The 16,245-nt window shown below is 42.1% G+C and overlaps 1 long non-coding RNA gene across 1 annotated transcript in view; it reads left to right on the forward strand.

The window, feature by feature from the left end:
- Positions 1–16,245, forward strand: part of LOC121292426 — a 64,435-nt gene that overhangs the window by 35,840 nt on the left and 12,350 nt on the right. Inside the window, exon 2 of the long non-coding RNA XR_005946265.1 lies at positions 2,495–2,626. This is a non-coding gene — a long non-coding RNA (uncharacterized LOC121292426). The remainder of the gene's footprint in view (positions 1–2,494; positions 2,627–16,245) is intronic.

A 16,245-nucleotide genomic window follows, 5' to 3' on the forward strand; every position in this document is an offset into this window, starting at 1 on the left:
ACTCTCACTGTTTCCTTTTTGAATGACTCCCACTGGTCTGATGTACACTTTCCTACAAGTAGCTGCTCCCAGTCCACTTTGGCCAGATCCTGTCTTATCATATTAAAATTGGCCTTCCCCCAATTCAGGACCTTTATTTCCAGTCCACCTTTGTCCTTTTCCATAACACTGTTAAATCTTAGTTATGATCACTATCCCTGAAATGACACTTCTACCACTTGCCTGGCTTTTTTCCCTAAAATTAGGTCCAGTACTGCCCCATCTCTAGTAGGACTCTCTACGTGCTGGCTCAAAAAGCTCTCCTGGATGCACTTTAACAATTCCATCCCCTCTAAACCATTCATACTAAGACTATCCCAATTAATATTGGGGAAGTTGAAATCCCCTACTATTATTACCCTATTATTTTTAACTTCTCTGAGATTTGCCGACATATCTGCTCCTCAACACTTCCCTGACTGTTTGGAGGCCTACAGTATACTCCCAGCAAAGTGTTTGTCCCTTTTTTGTTTTTAAGTTCTACCCATATGGCCCTCATTTGAAGGACCTTCTAAGATGCCATCCCTCCTTATTGCAGTCCTTGATCAATAGTGCAATGCCACCTCCTCTTTTACACATGACCACCCACCCATCACGCCTGAAGCTTCTATACCCTGGAATATTAAGCTGTCAGTCCTGCCCTTCCCTTAACCATGTCTCTGTGATAGCAACAGTATCATATTACCATGTGTTAATCAACACCCTCAATTCATCTGCCTTTCCTGTGAGGTTTCTTGTGTTTAAAATAGATGCAATACAGCCTTGCATTGTTCCCTTGTGCCTTAACAGGTCTGTATATGCTTTGCCTTCCAGACTGACTTGGTTTCTCTTCTATATGTCACTGTGCATCACCCCCTTCTGTACCTCTACTATGTAAACCATCCCCTGCCAAATTAGTCCCCCCCCCAAGCACTAGCAAACCTCCCTGCAAGGACGTTGGTCCCATTCCAGTTCAGGTGCAACCTGTCCGACTTGTTCAGGCCTTACCTTCGCCGGAAACAGACCCAGTGATCCAGGAAACTAAAGCCCTCCCTCCTACTCCATCTCTTCAGCCATGCATTCACATCTCCATCCTCCTATTCCTATACTCACTAGCATGTGGCATAGGAAGTAATCCAGAGATTGCAACCTTTGAGGTCCTGCTTTTTAATCTACTACCTAGCTCCCTAAATTCTTATTGCACAACCTCAACCTTCTTTCTCTACCTATGTCGTTGGTACCAATGTGAACCATAACCTCTGATTGTTTGTTTTCCTTAACCCTTAAGAATGCCTGCAGCTGTTCTGTGACATCCTTGACCCTGGCACCAGGGAGGCAATGCACCATCCTGGAGTCACAACTACAGCCGCAGAAGTGCCTGTCTGCACCATTCACTATTGAGTCTCCTACCACTATTGCTCTTGCACTCTTACTCCTCCCCGCCTTGTACAGCTTGGGGAGGCAGTGGCATAGTGGTATTGTCACAGGACTGGTAATCCAGAGACCCAGGTTAATGCTTTGGGGACCGGGGTTCGAATCCCACCATGGCAGATAGTGGAATTTGAATTCAATAAATATCTGGAATTAAAAATCTAAACCATTGTTGATTGTCAAAAAAAAAAGCCCATCTGGTTCACGAATGCCCTTTAGAGAAGGAAATCTGCTGTCCTTACCTGGTCTGGCCTACATGTGACTCCAGACCCACAGCAATGTGGATAACTCTTAAAAATGCCCATTGAACAAGGGCAGATAGGGATGCACAATAAATGCTGACCTAGCCAGCGACGCCCACATCCCACAAATGAATAAAAAAAGGCTGAGCCACCCATAATGCCATGAATTTGGCTCTGGCTGCACTCTCCAGAGGAACCTTCACCCTCACCGTTTTCCAACACAGAAAAACTGTTCTTGAGTGAGATACACTGGAGTTTCCTGACTACCTGCCTGCCTCCCTCCCTTTTTCTTGCTGGTGGTCACTCCTCTGACTGCACTTCCTTAAGCTGTGGAGTGGCCGCATCTAAAAATGTGCTATCCACGTAACCCTTATGCACTGCAACTGACACTCAAGCTCTGAAACCCATTGCTCAAGCTGGTCATGCAGACTGCAAGAAGTATCTAAGAATTCCCACATGCTGCAGGCCATACAACACATGGGACTGAGCTCCCTTGCCATACTTTTTGTTAATTAAAAGACAATTTCCTTAAACTTAAGCCCTGCTCGCGACAGCCCCGCTCTGCTCGCGGAAGCCCTGCTCTCGACAGCTCCACTCTGCTCGCTGAAGCCTCGCTTGGAGGGCAGAAGGTGAAAAGTGATGTCTCAACTTGCATCCTGCCATGAGTGAGAACACCGATTTGATGTGTTCCTTTTTCCCTTTTCTTCCCCCCACCCACAATCTCAGAAAATGGTAAAATTTGTGTTTGTGAAATAAAATATGGCATTTGGTCATGCTTACATGGGTTTCTCTTTTGTTTGTAGACCTCATTTCGAAATGGCAGTTTTCTGATGGAATCAGTTGAAGTGGCTTTCATCTAATTTAACCAATGTGTCTGCTACACTTAAGCATTCCATGGTCATGAAAAATCCACTGAGAATTGCACTAAGGGCCTGGTAAGCATTTGAATCTAGAGATAGCTTCAATATGTTTTGTGAAGTTCTGCAGTCTGAATCTGGAATTTTGTTTGAAGGACACGTGTTCAGCAACTTAAAAATCCTGCTGGGTACCTGGAATCCGTGGAAGTAATAAATTCTTTTAATAAAGAGGCAATAATCCCCTAATATTCTGATCATCATACACGAGCTTCATTTTTAATAAGTAAACATCCATTTTAATTTTTATTATCTTTAACGTCAATACAAAGGTCCCAAGAATTAAAGATTCAAGAATCAAAATCTATTTATCATCCACTTTTTTTAATTGTGAGAATTTCTACATTGTTGTAGAGCATGTATACTCTTCCCTGTAGTAATTTGCCTGGGTAAGGTGGGGGTGGGTGTAGGAGAACAAGGTGCCTTTAAGAATGAAGAGGAAATGATAAGAGTTATCATGGAATGTTTGAGAACATTAAAGATGCTACATAAAAACAAGTTGTTTTTGCTGTGCATTCACATGCAACAGTGGGAATGGAATGGTAGCCTTTGTACTTCATATTACTGGGGATGGGAGTGGCTACATTTGGGGCACAGTGCAATATGGGCACAATTAATTGTCCTGAGAATCCAGCAATTCTGAAAACTTCGACCATCAGCATGGGAGTACAGCCAAATCACAATAAACTGCCCTGGAGAAGGAGGCATAAATGACTTTCCTGATGGAGAATTGCACAGCAAATTGGCTGAATGACCAAATAACTGTAGTTTCCTGGAATGAGCCTATGACATAAATGTTGTGAACTGTACTTAGTTTTCTGTTCACTTTTAAGAGCAATCCATGATCTAGTTGTAGGTTGCAGATCCAGCTATAGCAGTAACAGAGCTGCTCCTAGGCTTTGTAATGGGCCATAGACATAAACAGACACTAGGCAAAGCATGTTTTATCTTATGAATTCAAAACGAGGTTCCTTTCAATTTGGTTCCTTTGTGCTGTTGTAGGCTCACAGGCGGCTTAGATCTTACATGCCTTTTCACTGACACACACACAACTCTTCTGTATATACCTTGCCTTCCCTTTGAATGCAAATTATCATTGTATTGCCAGGCCCTTTGAACTCCACCTCTTCTAACAGTAAAACCCGTTTCATAGTACCAACTTTATTAGTAATATAAACATATTGTTTGGTATCTCCTAGCTTGGTGCAAGATTTTACCCCCAATCTTCGAATGGTATATTCAACAAAATGCGAGTGCACCCTCTACCTTACTGTTTAACATCTCAAAACTACTATACATCAAAGCACCCAGACTAGCTGGCTTCAATCCAATTAAGATGCACACACTACTACAAGCCCACTTTAAAATAATTTCCAATAACATCATAATATCTTCATGACATCCAGAAGTTGCCATGCCCCAAGCTGAGCTGTTCCAGTACAGCTACAGCATTGGCATCGACTCGGCAATGTGGAAAATTGCCTAGGTATGTCCTGTACACACAAGACAGGACAAATCCAACCAATTACTGTCCAGTCAGTCTACTCTCAAATATCTCAAATGTGATGGAAGGGGTCATCAACAGTGCTATCAAGTGGCACTTGCTTAGCAATAACCTGCTTACTCATGCTCAGTTTGAGCTCTGCCAGGGTCACTCAGCTCCTAACCTCTTTAAGCCCTTGGTTCAAACATGCACAAAAGAGCTGAGTTCCAGTGGTGAGGTGAGAATGACTGCCCTTGACATCAAGGCAGCATTTGACAGATTGTGGCATTGAGAAAAACTTGAGTTGATGGGAATCAGGGGGAAACTCTCTGCTGGTTGGAGCCATACCTAGTACAAAGAAAGATGGTTGGAGTTCAACCATCTGTGTTCCAGAACATCACTGCAGGAGTTCCTCAGGGCAGTGACCTAGGCCCAGACATCTGTAGCTGCTTCATCCAATAACATTCCTTCCATCATCAGGTCAGAAGTAGAAATGTTTGCTGGTGATTCTGCAATGTTCACCGTTTGCAACTCCGCAGATACTAAAGCAGTCCATGTCCAATTGCAGCAAGACCTGGGCAATATTCAGGCTTGGGTTGAAAAATGGCAAGTAACATTCGTGCCACACAAGTGCTAGGCAATGACCATCTCCAATAAGAGAGAATCAAAACATCGCCCTTTGACAATCAATGGCATTACCATTGCTGAATCCCCCACTATCAATGTCCTGGAAGTTATCATTGACCAGCTGTATGAATACTATGGATACATGAGGTCAAAGGCTAGGAATCCTGCAGCAGGTAACTCACCTGATTCCCCAAAGCCTGGCCACGATCTCCAAGGCACAAGTCAGGAATGTGTTGGAATACTCTCCACTTGCCTGGATGAGCGCAGCTCCCATGACACTCGAGACACCATGCAGGACAAAGTCTGCATAATCAGCATCCCAATCCATAAATATTCATTTCCTCCACCACTGACGCACAGTGGCAGCAATGTATACCATCTACAAGATGCACTGGAGGAACTTGCCAAGGCTCCTTAGACAGCACCTACCAAATCTGTAACCACTACCATCTCAAAGGACAAGGATGGGAGACACATGGGAACACCACCATCTAGAAGTTCCCCTCCAAGCCACTCACCATCCTGACTTGGAAATATATTTCATTCCTTTACTTACTGGTCAAAATCCTGGAACACTCTCCCTACCAGCACTGTGGGTGTACCTACACCACATAGACTGCAGTGGTGAAAGAAGGCAGCTCACCACCACTTTCTCAAGGGCAGTTAGGAATGGGCAATAAATGCTGATCTAGTCATTGAATAAAAAATGCATTGGAAGCGGTTCAGAGGAGGTTTACTAAATTGATACCTGGAATGAGCAGGTTGCCTTATGAAGATAGGTAGGACAGGCTGGGCTTGTTTTCACTGGAGTTTTTAGGAGTGAGGGGTGATGACTGAAGTATATAAAATTCTGAATGATCTTGACAAGGTGGACATGGAAAGGATGTTTCCTCTTGAGGGTGAGTTCAGAGCAAGGGGTTACTGTTTTAAAATTAGGGGTCAGCCTTATTGGACAGATGAGAATTTTTTTCTGAGGACTGAGAGAGTTTGGAACTCTGCCTCAGAAGGCAGTGGAGGCAGGGTCACTGAATGTTTTAAGGAAGAGGTAGATAGATTCTTGTTCGGCAAGAGACCAAGGTTCAGCAGTCTCCAGACTGCCTGAAGATCTTCCAGATCTTGTCTTCCCAACAGTTGGAGTGGTAGACTCTACTGGGTAAACCTTGTTGAATAAGAGGTTGCTTTGTGTGGTCTTTCTGGCTTTTGGTTGATCTTAATTATTTTTTGTTATTTGAGTTGAACCGCTCCTTCTCAGCTCTGGTGGGATCAGTGGTCATTGGCTTATTCCGTTCCTTATGGGGGGAACAAACTTGTAGCTCATCTATAGTGCTCATTCTGTTTTTCTTCCTATGTGTGTTTTACCATGATGCACGTTGGGATGGAAAAAGTCTCTAACTATTGTGAGTGTGACTTGTCAATAGGCTTACCTTGCAGTTTAGCTTTCTGTGCAACAGATTTCTTACTGGTTTGCTTCCTTGCCTTACTGAAGTGTGCTGCGGTCAGTTGATAGCTGCTTCTCAGTCCCAGCATCATCTGGCTAATGGTTGTACTGGCTGTTGGTTGCAGCACCTGTGTCATGTTGTCTTGCGGTATCTTGCCAATGGTTGAAGCTCTTGCTACAGGTTCATCTCTTGGATGTCTTCCGCTTGGCGTCATAGTGGTCTGACCACTGAGGAGCTTCTGGCACCTGCAAATTATGGTGCTCCCTGCTATTATGGTGAACCAGAAACCCCCTGCCCCCCCACCCCTACAGTCATGCTCGCTACCACCGCAAATCTTATGGTGATCAGCACCCACCCCACCACCTTCCTCCTGGACCCCCAGTCGAAATGTTCCTTATTTTATTTGAGTTGGTTATCCTGTGGTTTGGTGCTTTAGGAGAATCCTGGGTAAATCGGTCACAATGGAAATTCTTGCAGAGGTGCAAATCTCAACTTTGGCTCTTCCGAACATAGGAATCTTGGGGTTGCTGTTTTTCTCAGGGATTTGTGCATCTCAACCTATTGTATGACAAAGTTCTGTTAAGCTGTTCCAGTTACCTTACTAGCAATGTACCATTTATGCACCCATCCCTCAACTGGAAGATGGATATTTTCTACTGGCAGGGCTGCTGGCTTCTGGGTAAAACACGTCTTGAACTAAGTGCAGCTTCTGTGAAAGTGCAATTTGAATCCCTTTACCGCTGCTAAAATGGAGGCCTGATCATCAAAACCGATCCAAGTAACCACATTGCTGTATCAACTCTCCTCCACTGCTGCTAATATTGTCAACACTGCATCGGGCCATGCCCACCTCTAGGCTGCAATGCCAATTAGGACAGACCTGCCAAAAGGTGTCCTCAACTTTCAGTTCTCTGTGCTACTTTGTGCTGGCTTGGGAGGACTCTGTGAAGATCTGCGCTATCTTTGATGTAGGTAGCTGCCTTGGAGATCGCTGGCTTTGACCTCACAGGCAATGCAATTTTGCATGGGTGGGAAACGTGCAGAAACTGTTAACATTTCAAATCAACGTTTCGAGTTCAATATGACTCTTTTCCAAAGGAGGGTCATATTGGACTTCGAACATTAACTCTTTTTTACTCCACAGATGCTGCCAGACCTGCTGAGTTTTTCCAGCATTTTCTGTTTCTACTTCATGATTTGTTGGGTTAGTGAATTGAAGTTGAAAAATTGAACCATATGGATAAGCTTTGGATTTAATCCTTGGTTAGTAGTCAGTCTCAGCCAGGTGGCTTTAGGGGATATTAAAATATTCAGCAGTGACTTGAAAGCTAAAATCAGCAACGGTTCTGCTCTGAGTTGTTACTTAGTGACCCATGCCACTAAACACAGCTCATAATATGGGTTGAAATTAATGAATAACATATGGACTAATCAGGTGCACTCATGATGTTCAAACCTCTTGAAGCATCTTTGTGATACTATCAATTGTAGGTTTCTGAGGCTGTTTTGTCTCTGGCCTTTGAAGGATGCTGTTTTTAGGGTTGTAGCTAATTCCTTCTAATTTGTCTTTGTATTAGTTTTGCTATAAACTCAATGGTACTACTTTTTTGTCATTGGACAGTTTACATTCTAAAGTAGTGACTGACAAGCTGAAAATTTTTCCCAACAAACTGACAAAGTTCTGATGAAGAGTTATCGGACTCGAAACGTTAACTGTGTTCCTCTCCGCAGATGCTGTCAGACCTGCTGAGTTTTTCCAGGTATTTTTGTTTTTATTTCAGATTTCTAGCATCCGCAGTATTTTGCTTTTATCTTAAAGTTGTGTTTAGTCTGTTTTTTCAGTGCCCAGTACATTTCAGATTACTGTGCTACCATGCTCGCGCACATCTTGGAGGGAACATTGGCTATAGGCAGTGGGTCTAATCAGTTTGTAAGCAAGGGCGAACAAATCTTTTGCTTGTTCTGAACTTGACTGGTGGGTGGGGTTAAGAATCAGCACACTTGGTATTAAAGACTGTTTCATTCTCTTATCTTTGTTTGCCACTTCTCTCTCCCCTCACAAATATAGTGTGCTCACTGACCAACATTGGCTCATAGTGTGAAACATCTTTGTTTTAAAGCCCCCCCCCCATTCACTTGCCACACTTGTGGCTCTGTAACTTCCTTCAACCCCACAAGCCTCAGATCTCTACACACACTAATTTGGGCAAAGAAATTTTGTAATCTGGCATTTTTGATCCTTAAAGTAGATTGAAGATAGGGTAAAAATCCAATCAAGTTGATAACAGTGTAAGGAACAATATGCATTAAACAGTACCTTTCCCAGTCATGGCATGTGTAACACAGCCAATAATGGCCTACTTCTGTTCTTATGTAATGTTAAGAAATGCACATTAAATGCAAGCGTGATTATAGATTACCTTTTTCTTTTCTCTCAGGTGGATGTAAAACATCCCATGATATTATTCTGAAGTACAAGTGGGGAATTTTCCTGATCCCCTAGCCAACATTACTAAAAATAGATTACATGGTGATTATCACATTGCTGTTTTGAGGGAGCTTGCCATGTGCAAATGGCTGTTGCTTTCCCTACATTACAATAGTGACTACACTTTTTTGTTTGAAATACTTGTATGGCTGTAAAGTTCCTTGGGACATATGTAAACAGCACCACATAATTGTCTCAGACTGAATCCATCCGAGCCCTTCCCTCCTTTGTCTCTCTAGCTACATTTTTTCCAGACTGCCACATGACACTGGGAGCAATTTTGAAATTATCTGCATTCTGGTTCTACTGTTAAATTGGTGTAATTCTGATGCTTCCAGTTCTGTTTCTTCCTATGAGCTGCCACTTTAAGATACTCCTGTTTGAATTGGCACTGAGTGCATTATTTATGACACTAGCATAGCTATGAAAGAACCTCTCCAACCCCTGTGACATTTCTCCCCTTTGGTACCCACTCTTTCACCATGCTGTGGCTGCACTCTTAGTTATCCTTGTCAGTTGTCGTAATTGTCACAAAACTTTAAATTTCAGTACTCGTTGTTCATTCAATACTCTTGGTGATTTGGTGGCTGAAGGCTTCATTATTACTTCCAATCAAACCTCTTGTCAGTGGATGGTCATCCACTTCTCTTCCTCTCAATTTCGCACTAGCTGTAATGTGACATTCTCCTCAAATGTGGATTCTAAGAATCCTTCAAACCCGCACATATGATGGCATATCAACTGTCTTCAACGTCAGTGGCAAACAATTCTTGTCATCCTGGAGGTGGGAAGTGTGCAGGATCTCTCACTATGCAGATAGTGTGTGTATATATAACCAGCTTCATCCCTGCCTAAGCATCCTAAGTGAGTTAACCCTTAAGTATAATTTAAGCCAACTGCACCTCAGCAAGACTGCTCTCCTGCTCAGGCTAAACATAACATACTCCTGGCTTTTAGCATTCTGCTGATCTCTCACTGCTGAGTTCAAATTTATTCTGTCACATCCTCACTCATTTGGAGGGGGGGGGGCGGTAAAAAGCTAGTCATAACTAATCCTACCGTTTTTGTGACCAATGAATTAACCTACTACTAGCTCCAATTAGCTTATAGGTAAGTCACTTAGTAGCCAACATTAAACCATTTCTAGATTCAAATAGTTGTAATTTAATCAAAATATAATTAAAATAAAAATTAAATACTATGTCTGATCATTCTTGCTGAGACTAAATATCTGGCATTCTGCATTACATATTTTCTTTCATCTCATCAACTTCCTAAGAGCTAGTTGTGCTGCAACTTGCATCATGGTACTACTTCTATATGCGCTTCCTCTAGAACCCTGCTGGACTCGATCTAGCAGGAGGAGGTCCACAGATCCTTAACCACCTGCTACAGCTTTTCACCTGTATGACAATTGATGGTGAAAAACTAGATGGTGAAAGGAAACGAGAGTTGAGCAAACTGCTGCAGAGAGGGGCAAAAGATGGGCACTAAGTTTAAAAAAAAAGTCTGATCAGCTCAATTATAAGGACATGAGAAATAGGAGCAGGAGTAGGCTATTTGGTCTCTCGAGTCTGCTCTTCCATTCAATGAAACCATGGCTGATCTGATTGTGGCCTTAACTGCACTTTCCAGACTGTTTTCCCCTATTACTCTTTTGTCAAGTCAAAAATCTGTTTAACTCAGCCTTGTATATGTGCAATGACCCAGCTTCCACTACTATCAGTGGAAGAGAATTCCAAACACTAACGACCCTCAGAAGAAATTCCTCCCCTCCTGTATCTTAAATGGGGAAACCCCCTTATTTTCAAACTGTGCCTCTTAGTTCTAGATTTCCCCACAAGAAGAAACATGCTCTCAGTATCTACCTTGTCAAGCCCCCTCAGAATCTTAAGTTTCAATAAGGTGACCTCTAATTCTTCTAAACTCCAGAAAATATAGGCTCAATTTACTCAGCCTCTCTACATATGACAACCCCCTCATCCTAGGGACCAATTTCGTGAACCTCCAATGCAAGTATATCCTTCCTTGAATATGGAGACCAAAACAGCACACAGTATTCCAGATGTCGTCTCACCAAAGTCCTGTACACTTGTAGCAAGACTACTTTATTCCTGTACTACAATCCCCATGCAGTAAAGATCAACATGCCCACTCATGTCCATCCTTGGCCTGCTGCATTGTTCCAGTGAAGCTCAACGCAAACTGGAGGAACAGCACCTCATCTTCCGACTAGGCACTTACAGCCTTCCGGTCTGAATATTGAATTCAACAATTTTACATCATGAACTCTCTCCTCCATCCCCACCCCCTTTCCGATTCTCTCCCCCACCCCCCTTTTTTCCCCAATAATTTATATAGATTTTTCTTTTCCCACCTATTTCCATTATTTTTAAATGTATTTCCATCCATTGTTGTATCTCTACCTTTTAGCCTTTTTCCATTCCTTCACCCCACCGGGCTATCTGTACCTTGCTTGTCCTGCTTTCTACCCTTAATTAGCACATTCCTTAGATAATATCACCACCTTCAACACCTCTTTGTCCTTTTGTCAGTGACATCTATGGCAATCTCTTCTTTGCCTCCACCTATTACTGGCCCTCTATCCAACTCAACCTGTTCCACCCCCCCTTAAACCAGCTTATATCTCACCTCTCTTCTATTTTTACTTAGTTCTGTTGAAGGGTCATTCGGACTTGAAACGTTAACTGTGCTCCTCTCTGCAGAAGCTGCCAGACCTGCTGAGTTTTTCTAGCTGTTTTTGTTTTGGATTTCCAGCATCCGCAGTTTTTTGCTTTTATCTTAAGATCAACATGCCATTTGCCTTCCTAATTGCTTGCTATACCTGCTAACTTTCTGCACTCCTTGTATGAGCACACCCAAGTCTCTTTGAACACCAACATTTACAGGTTTCACACCTTTATTTTAAAAAATATTCTGTTCTTCTAGTCTTACAACCAAAGCAAATAACTTCATACTTTACCACATTATACTCCATCAGCCATCTTGTTTCTTACTCACTTAATCTGTCTATATCTCATTGTAGCCTCTATGTTCTCCTCGCAACTTTCTTGCTAAGCTTTCTACAGTAATTCTAAAATACCATCCCCCCCACCCCCAAACAACCAATAAAAATTCTCCAGTTTCATTGTTCTCGCACCTCTTTGAAATTCATTCTTCCAAAATATAAAATCTTTTATATCTCTATCTTGCCTTTGCTTTCAGGTCAATAAAATATAACATCCCCACTACTGTTTACCTCTGGAACTCTTGCAAGATGAAAACATGTTTCTGGTCACCCTTTGATATTCAAACAAACTATCCACTTATCTTAAAAACGCAAATATTAGATCTAACCAATGTACTTGTACCTCAAACTTAACATCTCTATTGTTTCATGTTTTAAGCTCACCAGACAACCTGACTCCTATCAATCTATTGCCCAGCTTAATTAAATTACACACACGGACACCTAGCTTTCTTTACAGAACAACATGATATTCCCAGAAAATATTTTTTAAAAAATCCATTCTCACACTGGAATACTTATTTCCCAATCCTGGTCACCTTACAATCATGTCGCTGTAATGGTGATTAAATCTAAACCGTTTACCTCTTTGTACCACTAGTTCATCTATCTTTCTGCAGATGTCCCATGCATTCCGATAAGAACCTTTAATTTTATTTTTTTTCTATTCCCTGCAGTGTCCTTATTCGCTGATGTATAATTTATGTTCAACTCTCTGTCCCTTCCTGTCCAACTCTGCTTGTCTTTACCCACATTGCTATATTGCTCATTTCCTTGATCTTCTGTTTGGATTTTTAAATGTTCAGATAGACATATTTTTAATCAGTAAGGGAACCGCAGGTTATGGGTAAAGGGTAGGAAAGTGGAGTTGAGGATTATCAGATCAGCCATGATCTCATTGAATGACGGAGCAGACTCGATGGGCCATATGGCCTACTTCTGCTCCTACATCTTAGGGTCTTATGGTCCTTCACCTGAAGCCTCCCTCTCTGTAAGTTTACTCAGTAAAGCTTATATTACTACAATACTGTTACACAAGTAATCAAAGAACAATTGCAATAAAAAGCACTTAGACAATTAATACTTGTTAAGCAGGCAAATTTTCATATTTCCATTCGGAAAACAGTTTTGGTGAATGCAACTAAACAGGATACATCATATAATTTACAATTGGCTTCATTGTTGCTAGACCTGGTCTACTTAATTTCTTCAATTACCTTTAAATGACTTCTAGACAAGCTACAAATACCCTTCCACTACTTTTGTCTCTGAAGATCAGGAAAAGTTCACACTTAAAAGTTTGCGCCATGTTTTTTTAAAGTATAATTTGTTCATAGAAGCATTGCTGGTCAGGCTGGCATTTGTTGTCCATCCCTAAGATGACGGGGAGCTGTCACCTTGAACTGTTGCAGTCCATGTGGTGTAGGTACACCCACATACATAGCTGTTAGGAAGGGCGTTCCAGTTTTTCTGACCCGGTGACGGTCAAGGAACAGCCTTTATATTTCCAAGTCAGGATGGTGTGTGGCTTGGAGAGGAACTTGCAGGTGGTGGTGTTTCCATTCTTCCCTTTGAATACTAGTTTTCAGTTCCAACTGTTTAATCAGTCTTGTCATCAGAAAGTGACCCTAAACTTTTTTTTTGCCAAATGCCTTTATTTTGAAAAGGGCCAAGTTTAAATTGGAAAAACATTAGAACATTTCAGTTGTAGACATTATAATAACTACTTTCCAACTAAGACCATCAAGTCAGGATCCTTCCTTTAAAGGGCCAGAGGATTTAAGTTTGTGTTTTGAGATTTTTTTGGCAGCAGTCAATGATTGTCTGGCAGACCCTTCTTTGTCTTAATTTGTTGCTCAGTAGCACCCCTTGAGAGATATGTATACTTTATTGTAACAAACATCCCATACAAATAAGTTTGTAACTGGATTTAAACTACTTTAGGGTTCTACATCAAATGCACAGTATATTTTATACCAAATTAAAAAGTAACTTGACATACCGGAAACAAATTTTTTGCCAATGCAAATAATACATAGCATTTCAATTCTCTCACCAATGTTATTGATCTTAGTTTTGTGTTAAGGTAGCAGCATGCAAACCCACATTCCCAATTGGTTGGAGTTTTGGGGAAAATCCCACATAACCCACCACAAGTTTAGAATCCTAAAGATCTATGTCATCAGTAAAGTGATGGGAGGGGTCATCAACAGTGCTATCAAGCGGCACCTGCTTAACAATAACCTGCTCACATGCTCTGTTTGGGTTCCGCCAGTACAACATAGCTCCTGACCACATTACAGCCTTGGTTCAAACATGGACAAAAGAGCTGAACTCCAGAGGTGAGGCGAGAATGACTGCCCTAGACACCAAGGCAGTATTTGACTTGAGTGTGGCATCAAGGAGCCCTAGCAAAACTGGAGTCAATGGGAATCGGGGGTGGGGGGAGGGGAATCTCTGCTGGTTGGAGTCATTCCTAGCACAAAGATAGATAGTTGAGGTTTTTGGAGGTCAATCATCTCAATTCAGGACATCACTGCAGGAGTTCCTTAGAGTCTCTTTTTATTCATTCATAGGATGTGGGTAACATTAGCTAGGCCAGCATTTATTGCCCTTGAGGGTGGCAGTGCGCTGTGTTTTGAACCACTGCAGTCCATGTGGTGTAGGTATACCCACAGTGCAGTTTGGGAGGGAGTTCCAGGTTTTTGGCCTAGTGACAATGAAGGAATGATATATTTCCAAGTCAGGATGGTGAGTAGCTTGGAGGGGAACTTCCAGGTGGCGGTATTCCCATGTGTCTGCTGCCCTTGTCCTTTGAGATGTTAGCACTGTGGGTTTGGAAGGTATTGCCTAAGGAGCTTTGGTGAGTCGCTGCAGTGCATCTTGTAGATGGTAGATGCCACTGTGTCAGTGGTGGAGGGAATGAATGTTTGTGGATGCGGTGCCCATCAAGTGGGATGGTGTTGTTCTGGATGGTGTCAAGCTTCTTGACTGTTGTTGGAGCTGCACTCATCTAGGCAAGTGGAGAGTATTCCATCATACTCCTAACTTGTGCCTTGTCGATGGTGGACAGGCTTTGGGGAGTCAGGTGAGTTACTTGGTGTAGGATTCCTAGCCTCCAAACTGCTCTTGTAGCCACAGTATTTATGTAGCTAGTCCATTTCATTTTCTGGTCAGTGGTAACCCCCCAGATATTGATAGTGGGAGATTGTGATAATGCCATTGAAAGTCACGGGGAAATGGTTAGATTCTCTTGCTGGAGGTGGCCATTGCCTGGCACTTCTGTGGCTGGAATGTTACTTGCCACTAGTCAGCCCAAGCATGGATATTGTCCAGGTCTTGCTGCATTTGGACATCTGAGTGATCGCAAATGGTGCTGAACATTATGCAATTGACAAACAGCCCCACTTCTGATCTTATGATGGAAAGAAGGTCATTAATGAAGCAGCTGATAGAATGAACACCAATGCTTGGTAAAGAGGTATCAGCAAGTGGTTAGTCATGGGAACAGAGTTTGGTGGGGTTCAGAAGAAGGAAGGTCCTGGAGCTAGAGGAGGATAAAGTTAGGAGGGAAGTGACTGTGAAAAAATGTTAATTTGGAGCTTTTGGGGACTGGCACCCAGTGTGGATCAAGGACATGGAGTGATAGTTATGCAGCTGACTTCTATAGATTATGGGAGGCTGGCCAGGAGGATATTGGAATAACTGAGTCTGAAGGAAAGGCAATGTTAGTGTTTGTGATCTTCATGAATAAGAAAATACTGGATCAGAATAGGCTTGTTCAGTGCAATGGCATAGTTAGGGGGACATGGCCCTTGACTCCAGACCTCCATGAACTCTCATGGCATCAGGTCAAATATGGGTGAGGAAACCTGATTACCACCTGCTTATTGATCAGTACTCTTATGTTGAACACTACATGAAAGGTCATTGATGAAACAGCTATAGATGGTTATTAGGACACAGCTGAGGGAGTTCCACAGGGCAATGAATTAGGGCTGAGATAATTGGCTTCTAATAATCACATCACCTTACTTTATGCTTGTGCTTAGCCTAAATAGCCAAGTGGTTATGGTACTGGGTTTGTAACCCCAAGATCAAGAGTTCAAATCTCACAATGGCAAACTATGAAACAATGTAACTTCATCTGAAACAGATGGAAACGGATTTACTCAAAAAGAGTATCAAGAGTTCAAATCTCACAATGGCAAACTATGGAACAATGTGACTTCATCTGAAACAGATGGAAACAGGTTTGTACTTGAAAGAGTATCAAGAGTTCAAATCTCACAATGGCAAACTATGAAACAATGTAACTTCATCTGAAACAGATGGAAACAGGTTTACTCAAAAAAGAGTATCAAGAGTTCAAATCTCACAATGGCAAACTATGAAACAATGTAACTTCATCTGAAACAGATGGAAACAGGTTTACTCAAAAGAGTATCAAGAGTTCAAATCTTATAGAGCTTGGCCTAAATAGCCAAGTGGTTATGATACTGGGTTTGTAACCCCAAGATCAAGAGTTCAAATCTCATAATAGCAAACTATGAAACAATGTAACTTCATTTGAAA

This window comes from Carcharodon carcharias, chromosome 20 (assembly GCF_017639515.1).
Source record: "Carcharodon carcharias isolate sCarCar2 chromosome 20, sCarCar2.pri, whole genome shotgun sequence".
Lineage (NCBI taxonomy): Eukaryota > Metazoa > Chordata > Chondrichthyes > Lamniformes > Lamnidae > Carcharodon > Carcharodon carcharias.